Genomic DNA, 16184 nt, shown 5'->3' on the forward strand with positions numbered 1-16184 from the left:
AACAAGGGAACTTAGCAAAAAGGATTTTCTGAGAGGAGGAAAAGAATAAAAATAAATAGGGGACTGGAAAGACGGCTCAGCAGCTAAGAGCATTTCAGAGGATCTGGAATTCCCAACACCCACATGGCAGTTCACAATTGTCTGTGACTCCAGATCCAGGAGATCCAACACCAATATCCACACTAATGCACATAAAATAAAAAAAAGAAATCATTAAAAGAAAGAATAATTGGGGGTTTTGATGAAAGTATATATACACCTATAAAATTACAAAAGAAAAACATAAATTTTAAAAATAAAAATTGACAATTTCTGGGATACTGAGAAAGCGTTTTAATGTATCTGTAAATAGAATTCCAGAGTAAGAAAGGAGTCAGAAGAAAGATGTTGAAAGAAACAATGGTCCAGGACTCTCCAATTTCATGCAGAATAGCAAATTACAGTTTCAAAAACTCACTAAACTGTAAGAAGGCTAAATAGTGAATATTACTTCTAGATATATCATAGTCAAAACGCTCATAGATAAAACAAGTATTTGACTACTGGAAAATGTGGGAGGCAGAAATGGAAAACGGATGACATGATAGATAAATGGAGACTTTTCACTGTGAACTGTAGAACTCGGAAGACTTTGGACCATGATCACAAAGTGCTGAAGGAAAGTGAAAACAACCACCAGACAAGAATCAGCAAAGCTCTTCTGCAAAGACAAAGGTAAAATGGAAAGGACTGCAAACAATTGTAAATTAAGAGGGGGCAGGGAGGGGAAAGGGGGGGACATAATCAGGCATGGGGGGGGCAGGACTGAAGCCCTGAGGGCCAGCAGAATGTATGGAAACAGGCAATCTCAGGAGGTAGGGGGACCTTTTTTTTTTTTTTTTTTTTTTTTAGTTATTAGATAGTTTATTTACATTTCAAATGTTATCCTCTTTCCTGGTTTTCCCTCCAAAACCTCCTCCCCCCCTATACTCCCCCCTCCCCCTGCTCACCAACCCATCCACTCCCACTTCCTGGCCCTGGCATTCTTTTATACTAGGGCATAGAGCCTTCACAGGAGCAAGGGCCTCTCCTCCCATTGATGACCAACAAGGCCATCCTTTGGTACACATGCAGCTGGAGCCATGTGTACCACATGTGTACCAGCTGGAGTCCCACCATGTGTTTTCTTTGGTTGGTGGTTTAGTCCCTGGGAGCTCTGGAGGTACTGGTTAGTTCATATTGTTGTTCCTCCTATGGGGCTGCAAACCCCTTCAGCTCCTTGGGTTCTTTCTCTAGCTCCTTCATTGGTGACCCTGTGCTCAGTCCAATGGATGGCTGTGAGTATCCACTTCTGTATTTGTCAGGCACTAGCAGAGCCTCTCAGGAGACAGCTATATTAGGCTCCTGTCAGCAAGCACTTGTTGCATCTACAATAGTGACCGGGTATGGTGGTTGTATATGGGATGGATCCCTAAGTGGCACAGTCTCTGGATGGTCATTCCTCCAGTCTCTAGTCCACACTTTATATCTGTAACTCCTTCCATGGATATTTTGTTCCCTCTTCTAAGAAGCATCGAAGTATCCACACTTTGGTTTTCCTTCTTCTTGAGTTTCATGTGGTTTGTCAATTATATCTTGGGTATTCCAAGCTTCTGGGCTAATATCCACTTATCAGTGAGTACATATCATGTGTGTTCTTTTGTGATTGGGTTACCTCACTCAGGATGATATCCTCCAGATCCATCCATTTGCCTAAGAATTTCATAAATTCATTGTTTTTAATAGCTGAACATATGGGCACAGGGGAAAAAAACTCCTGAACAGAACAGCAATAACTTGTGCTATAAGATCAAGAATCGACAAATGGGACCTCATAAAATTGCAAGTTTCTATAAAGCAAAGGACACTGTCAACAAGACAAAAAGGCCACCAACAGATTGCGAAAAGATCTTTACCAATCCTATATCCGATAGAGGGCTAATACCCAATATATACAAAGAACTCAAGAAGTTAGACTACAGAGAAACAACCCTATTTAAAAATGGGGTACAGAGCTAAACAAAGAATTCTCAACTGAGGAATACCGAATGGCTGAGAAGCACCTAAAAAAGATGTCCAACATCCTTAGTCATCAGGGAAATGCAAATCAAAATAACCCTGAGATTCCACTTCACACCAATCAGAATGGCTAAGATCAAAAACTCAGGTGACAACAGATGATGGTGAGGATTCAGAGAAAGAGGAGCACTCCTCCATTGCTGGTGGGATTGCAAGCTTGTACAACCACTCTGGAAATCAGTTTGGTGGTTCCTCAGAAAATTGGACATAGTACCTCCTGAGGACCCAGAAATACCTCTCCTGGGCATGTACCCAGAAGATGATCCAACATATAAAAAGGACACATGCTCCAGTATGTTCATAGCCGCCATATTTATAATAGCCAGAAGCTGGAAAGAACCCAGATGTCCCTCTTCAGAGGAATGGATACAGAAAATGTGGTATATTTATACAGTGGAATACTACTCAGTTATTAAAAACAATGACTTCATGAAATTCACAGGCAAATGGATGGAACTAGAAAATATCCTCCTGAGGTATTGAGGTAACTCAGTCACAAAGGAACACACATGATATGCACTCATAGATAAGTGGATATTAGCCCCAAAGCTCCAAAAAACCCAAGCTACAATTCACAGACCATATGAAGCCCAAGAAGGAGGACCAAAGTGTGGATGCTTCAGTGATTCTTAGCAGGGGGAACAAAATACTCATACTCAAAATACAAAGACAAAGTGTGGAGCAGAGACTGAAGGAATGACCATCCGGAGACTGCCCCACCTGGGGATCCATCCCATATACAGTCACTAAACCTGGATGCGATTGTGGATGCCAGGAAGAGCTTCCTGATGGGAGCCTGATATGGCTGTCTCCCGAGAGGCTCCACTACAGCCTGACCAATACAGAAGTGGATGCTTGCAGCCAAGCATTGGAATGAGTGCGGGGCCCCCAATGGAGAAGTTGGAGAAGGGACTGAAGGAGCTGAGGGGGTTTGCAGACCCATGAGGTGGGAGCAACAGTGTCAACCGGCAAGACCCCCTAGAGCTCCCTGGGACTGGACCACCAACCAGAGTATACATGGAGGGACCCATGTTTCCGGCTGCATATGTGGCAGAGGATGGCCTTGTTGGACATCAGTGGGAGGAGAGGCCCTTGGGCCTGAGGTTGTTTGATGGCAAGGGAATGCCAGGCATGGAAGGCAGGAGGGGGGTGGGTGGGTGGGGCACCCTCTTAGAGGCAGGGGAACAAGGGATGGGATAAGGGGTTTCTGAAGAGGAGACCTGGAAAGGGGACAACATTTGAAATGTAAATAAAGAAAATATCCGAAAAAAAAAATAAAGAGAAAAAAGAAAGAAAGATGGACATCAAGTGTAAGGATGATAACGGGGTTGACATCCCAAGTCAAAAACTGTGACCCAGAGTTATTCCTGTCTAAAAGAACTTCAGGGACAAAAATGGAGAAGAGACTGAGGGAAAGGTGGCACAGCGACAGGCTCAAATTGAAATCCAGCTCAAGGGGATGCTCCAAGCCCTGATACTATTACTGTTGCTAGGGTGTGCTTATAGACAGGAGCCTAGCATGGCTGCCCTCCAAGAGGCCCAACACTTACACCTAACCAAGGAACAGAAGACGGGGACCCTTGTGGCTGAATTATCAAAAAGATGGAGGAAGCTGAGGAGGAGGGTGAACCCATAGGAAGACCAGCAGTCTCAACTAACCTAGATCCCTGAGATCTCTCAGACACTGAGCCACCAACCAAGGAGCATACATCAGCTGATATGAGGCCCCCACCACATAAACAGCAGAGGACTGCCTGCCTGGTCTGGGTTCAGTCGGAGAAGATGCACCCAACCCTTGATAGACTTGAGGCCTTAGGTCTGGTGGGGTGAGGGTGGGGGTGGGGACAACTCTCTTGGAGATGGGGGGCAGGGAGGGGGAGGAGGAGGTATGGGATGAGGAAAAGTCAGAGGGCTGACTGGGAGAGGGATAACAACTGGAATGTAAACAAAACAAAACAAAACAAAACACGATTAAAGAATAGTTAACATGATTTCTCTGTGTTTTGTCCCAACCTGGACTGACAGCAAGGATAGAAAGCAAAGCTCCTGGTTCTCACCATGCTTGTTGGTCCCATCTGTAGGACTTTGGAGCCAAAGAGGTCAACATTACCCACCCCAGGTGATTCAACTGCTCCCTCCAATGATCTGCTTCTGGGGCGAGCAAGGCACAGAGTGATGCCCATGCCATTGTTTCCTAGAGGAGGCTGTGCTGCTCACGGACCCTGAATTGTGGGCATGATTTTTAAGGGTTGGATGAGAACAGATGTTACAAGCAGGGACAGAAGTGCAGTCACTCTTGCATTTTATTGCTCAAGACTGAGTATTTCGATTTTTGATTCTAGTGTATTATAAAGTTAAAAATGTTTAAAAGTTCTTCAGAGAAATTATATTGGTATCAGTTTCAGTATGTTCTTTTTTTCCTCCATGGATTCAAATGAAGAAAAGGAGTACTGTTACCCACACCAACAACAGACCTTCAGCATCATGAAGTAACTTTAGCACTAGTTAAGTGCCTCTGTTTCTAATATCCTCTTTGCTGCATGCACACCATGACCTTTTGACATTTAAAAAAAAAAATATGTGTAGGATTCCTCAGAATTGGAGTTACAGACAGCACTGTGAGCTGCCTCATGGATGCTGGGAATTGAACCCGGGTTTTCTAGAAGAATAGCTGGTGCTCTTAAAGACTGAGCAGTCATCTTCAGCCCCCTCTTGACGTATTTTCTTTCTTTCTGAAAGACACGTACAAATAAACCGTGGGGCTGGAGGTGGAGTTCAGTGATCCTATGCTTACAAAGCTTGCACAAGGCGCTCTGTGCAATTTGCATTGCAGATGTGAAGCAAATACACTCAACACCCCATTTTCATCTCAAAACCCATCATGTGTACTTGGAAAGAAAGGTTACTGCCTTAGAGAGTATTTGCATGGTTAGCAAGCTCCTCAACACTAAGACAGTTGTTTTGAATTGTCCTATACTCAGTCCACATTTATGTCCCATATTGTTTTACCCAGCTGCCTTTTTCTAAACCAAGATCCAGTTTATCTCACTACTGGACATTAGCCTCTAACGCCCTCTTTTATCTTTGGCCTTACTTTCCTTGGTCAACATCATTCTCCTTACTTTCTTCTTTACCTTTATCTTTGCATTGCAACTTTTGAATCAGAACTAATCCAATTAGACAGATTCTATTTTTCTATTCTTTTACTCACCTCCTCAATTTTAGAAGGTTCTCGAACCACTTTTGTATACTGGGCACGGCACGCAAAGCTGAAATATAATAACAGTGCCCTCTGTGTACTGTATCCAAAGGTAATTTTGGAGGAAACCCATTGTTTTTCTGATGGAAATGAAAGTTGTGTGATTGTCATTAAAATGGACACATAGATGTTTCCTCCCCCCTCCCTCCCTCCCTCCCTCCCTCCCTCCCTCCTTCACTTCCTCCCTCTCTCATCAGCCCTTCAAACTACATTGTCTTTTATTTATTTATCTCCAAATATTAGATGTTGAATATAAATTAATGCAGAGGAAATATCAGGCCAATAACAGCAGAAACTAGTGTCCCACGATGTTCTTTGCACTAAGTCCAGCTGTGCTGTGTCCTAACCACGGTGTCACTGGCTTCGATTGGCATGCTTCCTTGAGTCCTTGCCATGCTCCTGGTCCTCTGTGACCACAGTGTTATGCACTATTATTAAATAAGCAAACAAAACAACATCGCTGGCTCTGGAAGTCAGAGTGCTGTTTCACAAATGTATATGTTTGTATTCACCAAGGGGTCTTTTCTACACTCATTAATTCTGTCAGGTGACCAACAAAAATGCTGTGCATATTGGGAAGTGCAAGGCCCAGGAACTAGCTGTGAAATCAGCACCAACAGCTGGAGTGCCCTCACATTAGTGAGGTAAGATCATCATCTAGCAATTAGAGTCTAACAGAAGAGAATGTTCTCAGAACACCTGTTCCTGAATAAATAAGCTCTCTACTTACTTAAAAAACCTTTAGTCTCAAAAAGCGCATAGATAACCTCCTCTCTCTTTTACACACACACACACACACACACACACACACACACACACACACACACACACACTCTACCCCTTTGGGGTATGGCATTTGGGGCTTGCCATAATCCAGGCATCACCAGACATTTGCTATGATGTCACTCACTACCATCATCCAGTAATACAATATACTGGATGATGTCTATACCCTGTGGCTTGTGGCATGACCTTTGTGGCTTGCTGAGTCATGCCAGCATGATGTGTTTTTGGTAAGACATTCTTGCAAGAGCCTTTGTTTTTAGAACTACGATCATAAAAGATTTGTTTCCAACAAACTTGTTCCTTGGATATAAAGTTTTTAGACTCTAAGTACATACTCTATCTTGGTGCATTTGGAAGATATAATTGCCAAGAAGGTTTATTTATTTATTTATTTATTTATTTTTAAGGTAGATGATCTTCAAGATAGGACATGCCCCAAAGATGGAATTTGTCCTGTGGTGTTGATGAGAATTACATATTTGTTGATTCATTTTATGACTTATTAAGGAAAAGGCCTGATTTTCTAGGAACTCATGTTTCATTAAATATTTATCAAATTATTTCCTTTCTGCTCTAAAATGTCATGGTAAAAACAGAGTGCATGCCTATGGGTGGGTATTTATAGACTCTTTAACTATAAAGAGTTTAGTAAGCCATGTTGAAACTAAGGATTTGTTTTTCCTTTTGTTGAAATAGTTTTTTTTCCCCCTCAGGACACACACACACAACAACAACACACACACACACACACACACACACACACACGCACATAAGTGCAGATAACCAGGCATAAATGTAAAAAAGACAAGAAGAAGTGTATGGATAAATGTGTGTGTGTGTGTGTGTGTGTGTGTGTGTGTATGTGTGTGTGTATTATCCTGATCAGTTCTCCCCTATTTTCCCCTCCCATCCAATTCCACTCCTTTTTTGTCTTCAAAAAACAAATAGGCTTCAAGGGGATAATAATAAAATAAACATGATAAAACATAATAAGATAAAACAATTTATCATATCAGAGTTAAGCAAACAGAAGGAAAAGAGTCCAAAAGAAGGCATAAGAATCAGAGACTCGCCTATTCATACACTTATGAATCTTATAAAAAAAATAAGCTGGAAGCCATGTTATACATGCAAAATTAAGCCTGACATTTTACCATAGGCTATGTTAGCACTCTTTATGGTGTGAGAAGATAGTCATAGGATTGATTATGGAGGGGAAAAAGAATAATGAAACTCATATGGACTAAGATGACACTTAATCAGTGGTGAAAGAGGAAAGAGTTCCTGAAATTTAATTAAGATAATCCCTGTGGACTGATATAATCAAGTGTTATTTCCAGATGGCAACTTTGTGGCCACCTGACTGAAAGAAGAAGGTGAAAACACAAGGATTACAAAGAAGAACAAGGAAGCTTATGGAGGATGTGCAAGTTCATTGTCTTGGATGACTCAGTGGTATGTTTCTTTTACATAAATATTTCAAGACATTGAATTATATAATTTAAGTGCAATTTACTGCAATCAATTGTATATCTATAAAGTTGTCAAAAAGAAAAAAAACCATACCTGATTCATTTAAAAAATTTATTCTTTAATCTTTGTTTTTTACAGCTCAGTTTTTATCCCCCTCCCAGTCCACCCTCTGACTGTTCCTCATCCCATACCTCTGCCCCTTCCTCCATCTCCAGGAGGATGTCCCTGCCCCCCACCCCCTAGTCCCACCCCACCAGCCCTCCCCACTCCTTGGGGCCTCAAGTCTATCAAGGGTTGGGTGCATCTTCTCTCACTGAGACCAGACCAGGCAGTATATGTGTTGGGGGCCTCATATCAGCTGGTGTATGCTGCTTGGTTGGTGGCTCAGTGTCTGAGAGATCTCAGGGATCCAGGTTAGTTGAGACAGCTGGTTGTCCTATGGGGTTGCCTTCCTCCTCAGTTTCTTCCAGCTTTTCCCTAATTCAACCACAGGGGTCTCTGGCTTCTGTCCATTGGTTGGGTATAAGTATCTGCATTTGACTCTTTGAGCTGCTTGTTAGGCCTCTCAGAGGGCAGTCATATTTAAGGCTCCTGTTTGTAAGCACACCATAGTATCAGTAATAGTGTCAGGCCTTGGGGCCTCCCCTTGAGCTGGATCCTAATTTGAGCCTGTCACTGGACCTCCTTTCCCTCAGGCTCTTCTCCATTTTTGTCCCTGCAGTTCTTTCTGACAGGAACAATTCTGGGTCAGAGTTTTTGACTTGGTATGGCAACCCCATCCCTCCATCTGATGTCCTATCTTTCTACTGGAAGTGGACTCTACAAGTTCCTTCTACCCACTGTAGAGCATTTCTTCTAAGGTCCCTCCCTTCGAGTCCTGAGAGTCTCTCACCTCCCAGGTCTCTGGTACATTCTGCAGGGTCCCCACACCTCCTACCTCCTGGAGTTGCCTGTTACCATTCTTTCTGCTGGCCCACAGGGTTTCAGTCCTGTTTCTGCCCCCAACCCCCAATACCTGATCAAGTTTCCCTTTTCCTCTCTGTCCCCTTTCTTATCTAGATCCCTTCTTCCCTTTGCACCTCTCCCCCCCCCCGCCCCCCGTAATTGCTTTCTCCTCCCTTCCATGTGGGATTGAGGTGCCCTCACTTGGGCCCTTTGGTTTGTTAACCTTCTTAAGTTCTGTGGATTCTATCCTGGCTAATATCCACTTATTAGTAAGTACATATCATGCATGTTCTTTTGAGTCTGAGTAACCTCACTCAGAATATTTTTTAGTTCTATCCATTTGCCTGCAAAACTCAGGATGTCCTCATTCTTAATAGCTGAATAGTATTCCACTGTGTAAATAAAAATCATATTTTCTATATCTATTCTTCTGTGTGAGACATCTGGGTTGTTTCCAGCTTCTGGCTATCACAAATAAAGCCGCTATGAACAAAGTGGAACATGTGCCCCTGTGGCATGGTGGGGCATCTTTTGGCTATATGCCCATGATTCTTTGGTATAGCTGGGTCTTCAGGTAGATCTATTTCTAATTTTCTGAGGAACCTTCAGATTGATTTCCAGAGTGGTTATACCAGTTTGCAATCCTACCAGCAATGGAGGAGTGTTCCTCTTCTCCACATCCTTGCCAGCATGTGCTGTCACCTGAGTTTTTGATCTTAGCTATTCTGATTGGTGCAAGGTGGAATTTCAGGGTCATTTGATTTGCATTTCCCTAATCACTAAGAACATTGAACATTTCTTTAAGTGCTTCTCAGCCATTCAAGATTCTTCTGTTGTGACTTCTCTGTTTAGTACTATACCCCGTTTTTTGATTGAGTTGTTTGGTTTCTTGGTGGTTAGCTTCTTGAGTTCTTTATATATTTTAGATATCAGCCCTTTATCAGATGTGGGGTTAGTGAAGATTTTTTTCCCCAATCTGTAAGTTGCTGATTTGTCCTATTGACTATGTCCTTTGCCTTACAGAAGCTTTGCAGATTTAGGATGACCCATTTATCAATTATTGATCTTAGAGCCTGAGCCATTGGAGTTCTGTTTAGGACTTTTTTCCCCCATGCCAATAAGTTTGAGGCTCTTTTCCACTTTCTCTTCTATTAGATTCAGTGTATCTGATTTTATGTTGAGGTCCTTGATCCACTTGGACTTGAGAGCACCTGATTCTTATTGAAGTCCTCCTGTGTTCATCTGTGAATGCTGATCCACCTGTAGGTGGCTTTCAGTCCAGGAGGTGGGTATAACCATCTCTCATATGGAGGGTGGTTGTAAAAACTTAGATCCACAATTAGAAGCATGTGCAATTTGGTGAGAGATTCTTTATGTCACTGAATAGGAGCCAATATCTAACTCTGTGTGAAAATAGATTTAATTTTTTAAAATAAATTATTCCAGAAAGTCAGAGATTTCAGAGAAGTCACTACTTTGATAGGTTTACAGGCTTCCAGGTGTGTTGCTGTGAGAATGTACCTCACAGCACCCTGTAGAGGCTGGTAACCAGGCATACATTGAAAAAAAAATGACAAGAAGTGTATGGACAACAACAGAACTTCTAGTGAAAAACAGACAACACAAGGTAAGTGGAATTGCTGATTAAAATGAAACACATTGCTAGAGAAACTTTGCATGATCTTCAAGGCATAAACCAGGAATGTCTCATCGTAATGTTGACTTCTCATAAATCTGTATCACTTACAGACCTCTTGATTTGACATTTTCTTTCTATAACAAAACAAAGTGACCATATATCATCTGCTTATCTGTAAATGTCCCATTTCCCATTGGAATTATCCTGGGGAATATGAAGCATCTATAAAGTTGGGTAGAAATTGAGTAGTGTACATTGCATTTGGATTCCCACAGTCTGCTACACTACATTTTAGATTGAGCTCAGAGTTGTCACTGTTTATACATCTGTGGATAATCCCAAAATACTTTTTTATCATCATTTGTTCAGAAACAGGAGACATCTGGTAGTGGACTGTGCTGAAATCATTAGACTGGGAAAAAAGAAAAAAAATATTCATCTAATGGCTTGCCAGATGGTTGACAAAGAATGCCTTTACTAAATTGTGGGGCAATTTTTGCTAAGTACTGAGATGTTTTTGACAACATAATGCTCAAATGAATAGAGCATTTCTGACAAAATCGCAGCCACATAGCAGGCACTCAACAACAGTTTACTGATCTTAGTTTCCTATCAGAGCATAAGGTTTGGGGTGCAGGGCAAAAAGGGTATGTTAGTGTTCACATTCAAAATATTTTAAATATTCATTACTAAAATTAGGGCCTCAAGACATTATTAGCTTTCACATTTATTTGAAAGGGAATATGATATAGGATTAGGTGACTCAGATAAAAGGTCACCTGTCCAAGCCTCCATCAAAATCGAGATTGGCAGCAATATCCATGTGTGAGTGATTTTCCCCCCACAGGAGTTACGTCGAAAGGACTGAGAGCCTTTGTCTTAGTAGGACCTTAAAAGAGCCCCCCTTTCCAGTGGAAGAAAGACAGCATTTTCAACAATTGGTGCTGGCACAACTGGTTGTTATCATGTAGAAGAATGCGAATCGATCCATACTTATCTCCTTGTACTAAGGTCAAATCTAAATGGATCAAAGAACTTCACATAAAACCAGAGACACTGAAACTTATAGAGGAGAAAGTGGGGAAAAGCCTTGAAGATATGGGCACAGGGGAAAAATTCCTGAACAGAACAGCAATGGCTTGTGCTGTAAGATCGAGAATTGACAAATGGGACCTAATGAAACTCCAAAGTTTCTGCAAGGCAAAAGACACCGTCAATAAGACAAAGAGACCACCAACAGATTGGGAAAGGATCTTTACCTATCCTAAATCAGATAGGGGACTAATATCCAACATATATAAAGAACTCAAGAAGGTGGACTTCAGAAAATCAAATAACCCCATTAAAAAATGGGGCTCAGAACTGAACAAAGAATTCTCACCTGAGGAATACCGAATGGCAGAGAAGCACCTGAAAAGATGTTCAACATCCTTAATCATCAGGGAAATGCAAATCAAAACAACCCTGAGATTCCACCTCACACCAGTCAGAATGTCTAAGATCAAAAATTCAGGTGACAGCAGATGCTGGCGAGGATGTGGAGAAAGAGGAACACTCCTCCATTGTTGGTGGGATTGCAGGCTTGTACAACCACTCTGGAAATCAGTCTGGCGGTTCCTCAGAAAATTGGACATAGTACTACCGGAGGATCCAGCAATACCTCTCCTGGGCATATATCCAGAAGATGCCCCAACTGGTAAGAAGGACACATGCTCCACTATGTTCATAGCAGCCTTATTTATAATAGCCAGAAGCTGGAAAGAACCGAGATGCCCCTCAACAGAGGAATGGATACAGAAAATGTGGTACATCTACACAATGGAGTACTACTCAGCTATTAAAAAGAATGAATTTATGAAATTCCTAGACAAATGGATGGACCTGGAGGGCATCATCCTGAGTGAGGTAACACATTCACAAAGGAACTCACACAATATGTACTCACTGATAAGTGGATATTAGCCCAAAACCTAGGATACCCAAGATATAAGATACAATTTCCTAAACACATGAAACTCAAGAAAAATGAAGACTGAAGTGTGGACACTATGCCCCTCCTTAGAAGTGGGAACAAAACACCCTGGGAAGGAGTTACAGAGACAAAGTTTGGAGCTGAGATGAAAGGATGGACCATGTAGAGACTGCCATATCCAGGGATCCACCCCATAATCAGCATCCAAACGCTGACACCATTGCATACACTAGCAAGATTTTATCGAAAGGACCCAGATGTAGCTGTCTCTTGTGAGACTATGCCGGGGCCTAGCAAACACAGAAGTGGATGCTCACAGTCAGCTAATGGATGGATCACAGGGCTCCCAATGGAGGAGCTAGAGAAAGTAGCCAAGGAGCTAAAGGGATCTGCAACCCTATAGGTGGAACAACATTATGAACTAACCAGTACCCCGGAGCTCTTGACTCTAGCTGCATATATATCAAAAGATGGCCTAGTCGGCCATCACTGGAAAGAGAGGCCCATTGGACTTGCAAACTTTATATGCCCCAGAACAGGGGAACGCCAGGGCCAAAAAGGGGGAGTGGGCGGGTAGGGGAGTGGGGGTGGGTGGGTATGGGGGACTTTTGGTATAGCATTGGAAATGTAAATGAGCTAAATACCTAATAAAAAATGGAAAGAAAAAAAAAGAATGAAAATAAAAGAGCCCCCCTTTCTCTTCTTTTTAAACCATCTAACATTTATCATACACACAGTGCATTGTAACCACCTGGACCACCCAGAAGCCTTTATCATCCCCTACTCCTTCTCTTCGCCTTCTTCTTCCCAAATAATTTTTCTCCCTCTTTTCTTCCCCCACCATTCCTTTTCTCTCTCTTCTTTCTTCTTCCACGATGTCAGTCACAGCTGTCATGCCTTCATAAGTGCAAGGTCATGTAATATCCAGGTGATAGTGTTCCATTACGTTTCTCTCTGTCCTTTGCTCCCACAGTCCTTCCATTTCTCTTCTCTGATGTTCTCTGGACCTTGGAATGAGTGACACAGATGTCCCTGGGCCAATCACTCAGCAGTTACTTATTCCCAAGCCTTCAGTCAGTCAGGAGTCCCAGCTTTGACCATGGCTTACCAGCCAAAAAGGTTTCTTAGAGGAAACCTGCTCAAGTTCATGGGTAGAATATAAATGTTTATAAGGTATTTTAGTGACATGTCCTTTTGGCACAGTGTCAGTAGTAGGTTCTTCCAATGGGGCCCATGGAGTCCCTAGCCATAGGCTTTTGACCATTTCTACAGTCATGCTTACTCTCTGACAGAACAGGGGCTCAGCTTTTGACTCTAGGCCCTCCTTGCCAGATTTCCTCCATGCTATAGATCAGGACCTCTGAAGACTCCACTAGAAAAGCCTGTCTTCCTTTGTCACTTGCTGCATGATGCTGGGGTGGGATGGTGGGGTCTTTGCTTACAGTACTGCGGTTGAGACTGTCCAGCTAGGTGGTGCAGTGTGCTTTGGTGGAAATTTCTCTCATAAGAAATCACTTCTTATTGGAATATTTTGAGGAGTGAATGCTATGTTAAAATATTCAGAGAGCTAGTAGCAGTGACAGAATCATGCTGGTCTCCATGACAAACATCCATATTCTTTCTTTTCCTAAAAGATTTCTGGTAAAGGGAATAAAGATTTCTATTTCGAACTTCTTGCTCCTGCCTGAATCTCTTCCATGAACACAGCTGTACCATCAGTCTTGTTTATGTCACTAAACATTATTTGTATCTGCTGAAACAAAATGCCTAATACTGGACAACATAAACACATCTATAGAGACTGCAAAACCAGGGTCAATACACTGACACAGTCATTCATACTGAATTCTAAGTCTGTAGGTTAAGGACAGTCACCTTTGTTTTTCTTTTTGCTTGTTTGTTGTTTTTTTGTCTTTGTTTTTTTTTTTTTTTGTTCTAACAGCAAGAGGTTAGGGCCAGAAAAGGAGGGCTTTTTGTGCACATGCTCTCTCTCTTTCTCGCTCTCCCTCCCATTTTTAAATTTTTCTTTCATTGAAAATAGATTTTTTTCATACAATATGTTCATATTATGGTTTTCTTTCCTCTAACTTTCCCCAGATTCTCTCCACTTTTCTCATCCGAATTCACACCCATTTTTCTCTCTGCAATAAACAGGTATTTAGAGAACAATAATAAAATATAATCCAAAAACCACACAAATTGGGATAAGACAAAACAGCAAACAGAAGAAAAACAGCCAAAGAAAAAGAATGAGAAGCATACATTCAGAGACATACATTTACACACACAGGAATTCCATAAAAACACAAAAATGGAAGTAATGATACACACACACACACACACACACACACACACACACACAGGACCTGTAAGGTTAAAAAAAAAAAGTCCTGACAAAACATTAGGAGACAGACTCTAAAGGTGTCATTGAGTTTGTTTTGTGTTGGCTGTCTTCTCCTGGGCATGGGGCCTGCCCTTAAGTGTAGTTTGCATCCCCAATGAGTCTCTGTTAGACAAAACATTTTTTTTTTTCATTTGTGAATAGTTGTGCATTGGCGATAGCTTCTGCTTTAGGGATGGAGGTTTGTGTCCATTTCCACTCTCAGAGCCAGCATCCTATCTGTTGTCCTGTACAGGCCCTGCGCATACTGCCACATTCTCTGTGGGCTTGTATGTGTGCCATTCCTGCTGTGATTAGAAGCCCTTGTTTCCTTGCTGTCCTCTATCCATGTTGGCCCTTACAGTGTTTCCATCTCCTCTTCCTCAGGGTGAAATGGATTTGATGAGACATCACATTTAGGGCTGAGTATTCCAAGCTCTCTTACTCTCTGACTAATGTCAGGCTGTGCATTTCTGTATTTGTTCCCATCTATGGCAAGAGAAAGCTTCTATAATGCTGGTTGAGCAAGGCACTAATCTAAAAGTATAGCAGAATGTCATCAGGAGTCATTTTGTTGCTATGTTACTTTGGCAGAACAGTAGCATCTGGTTTTTCTCCTAGGTCCCTAGCTGATCTCATCTCAGCTTCTTGGATACCTGAGCAGTGTTGGGGATGCGTTCCTCCTCATGGAGTGGGCTTTACATCTAATCAGATATTGGTTGGTTACTCACACAAGTTTTGTAGTTGGCTTGGTGTTTACTTTTCTTCTTTGATAGCATGCCAAATAGATTTCAGTATCATCAGCACTAGTCTGTATGGGTAAAGGCTATAGGTAGCCACTAGCTTGACTTTACTGTGGTCAGTGAGTTGTGCAGGTATTGTCTTCAGCAACAGGCACCTTAGCATCAGTTTGAGGAGAGAACCAACAGTCTAGGGAACAGCCTAGCTCACACATGTGCACACTCACACATGCTGCATAGAGAATGCCTAGCATATAGTTACTGTTATATCAGTGTGAACTGCTATTGTTGTTACATTCTTGTAAATAGGACTATGAATGCACATTCTTGTTGCACATTCTGCTGTACATAAAAGAATGAATGAGAGTTTGATAGCGATGTTGGTCTAATTTCACCCAGTTGACCACATTATATTAAGTTTCTTTTATTTTCTGTTTGTTTGTTTGTTTGTTTTTACAAGGAAAAGGGACCATATCTCTAGAATCTAAAACTGAAGGGGTTATCCATTTATTTATTTATTTATTTTTATTTTCTCTGCTGTAAGGTGACTGTTGAGAGCATACACATAATTCAGAAATTTCTCCATGTGATAAGAATTGGTTTTCAGTTTCCCTTACTATTACAGGCTTGCTTATTCCATTTTGCATTTTCTGAGAAACTCTAGAGACAGGACCATTCTGGTTACTGATGAAAACACACTGCTATTTTATGTCATTAGTTAATGCGTTATGGTCATGTGCTTGCAAATGGAAAATTTAGAAATAGGGAAGATAGAGCTTGATCACAAAATAGAAGATAGAGCCATTACAAAAGTCTGTCTTGTACCAACCTCAGCTCTGAGTGTTTAATGACTCTGGGGACGGGGAAGGAAGCAAATGCTCTTGCTATCCCAT

The 16184-nt window shown here is 41.7% G+C and overlaps 1 long non-coding RNA gene across 1 annotated transcript in view; it reads left to right on the forward strand.

The window, feature by feature from the left end:
* The first annotated feature begins 628 nt into the window (after positions 1-628).
* The window catches only part of Gm35356, a 38038-nt gene continuing 22482 nt past the window's right edge, over positions 629-16184 (forward strand). Inside the window, exons 1-3 of the long non-coding RNA XR_387455.2 lie at positions 629-714; positions 5904-6000; positions 7483-7597. This is a non-coding gene — a long non-coding RNA (predicted gene, 35356). The remainder of the gene's footprint in view (positions 715-5903; positions 6001-7482; positions 7598-16184) is intronic.

This window comes from Mus musculus, chromosome 1 (assembly GCF_000001635.26).
Source record: "Mus musculus strain C57BL/6J chromosome 1, GRCm38.p6 C57BL/6J".
Taxonomy (NCBI): domain Eukaryota; kingdom Metazoa; phylum Chordata; class Mammalia; order Rodentia; family Muridae; genus Mus; species Mus musculus.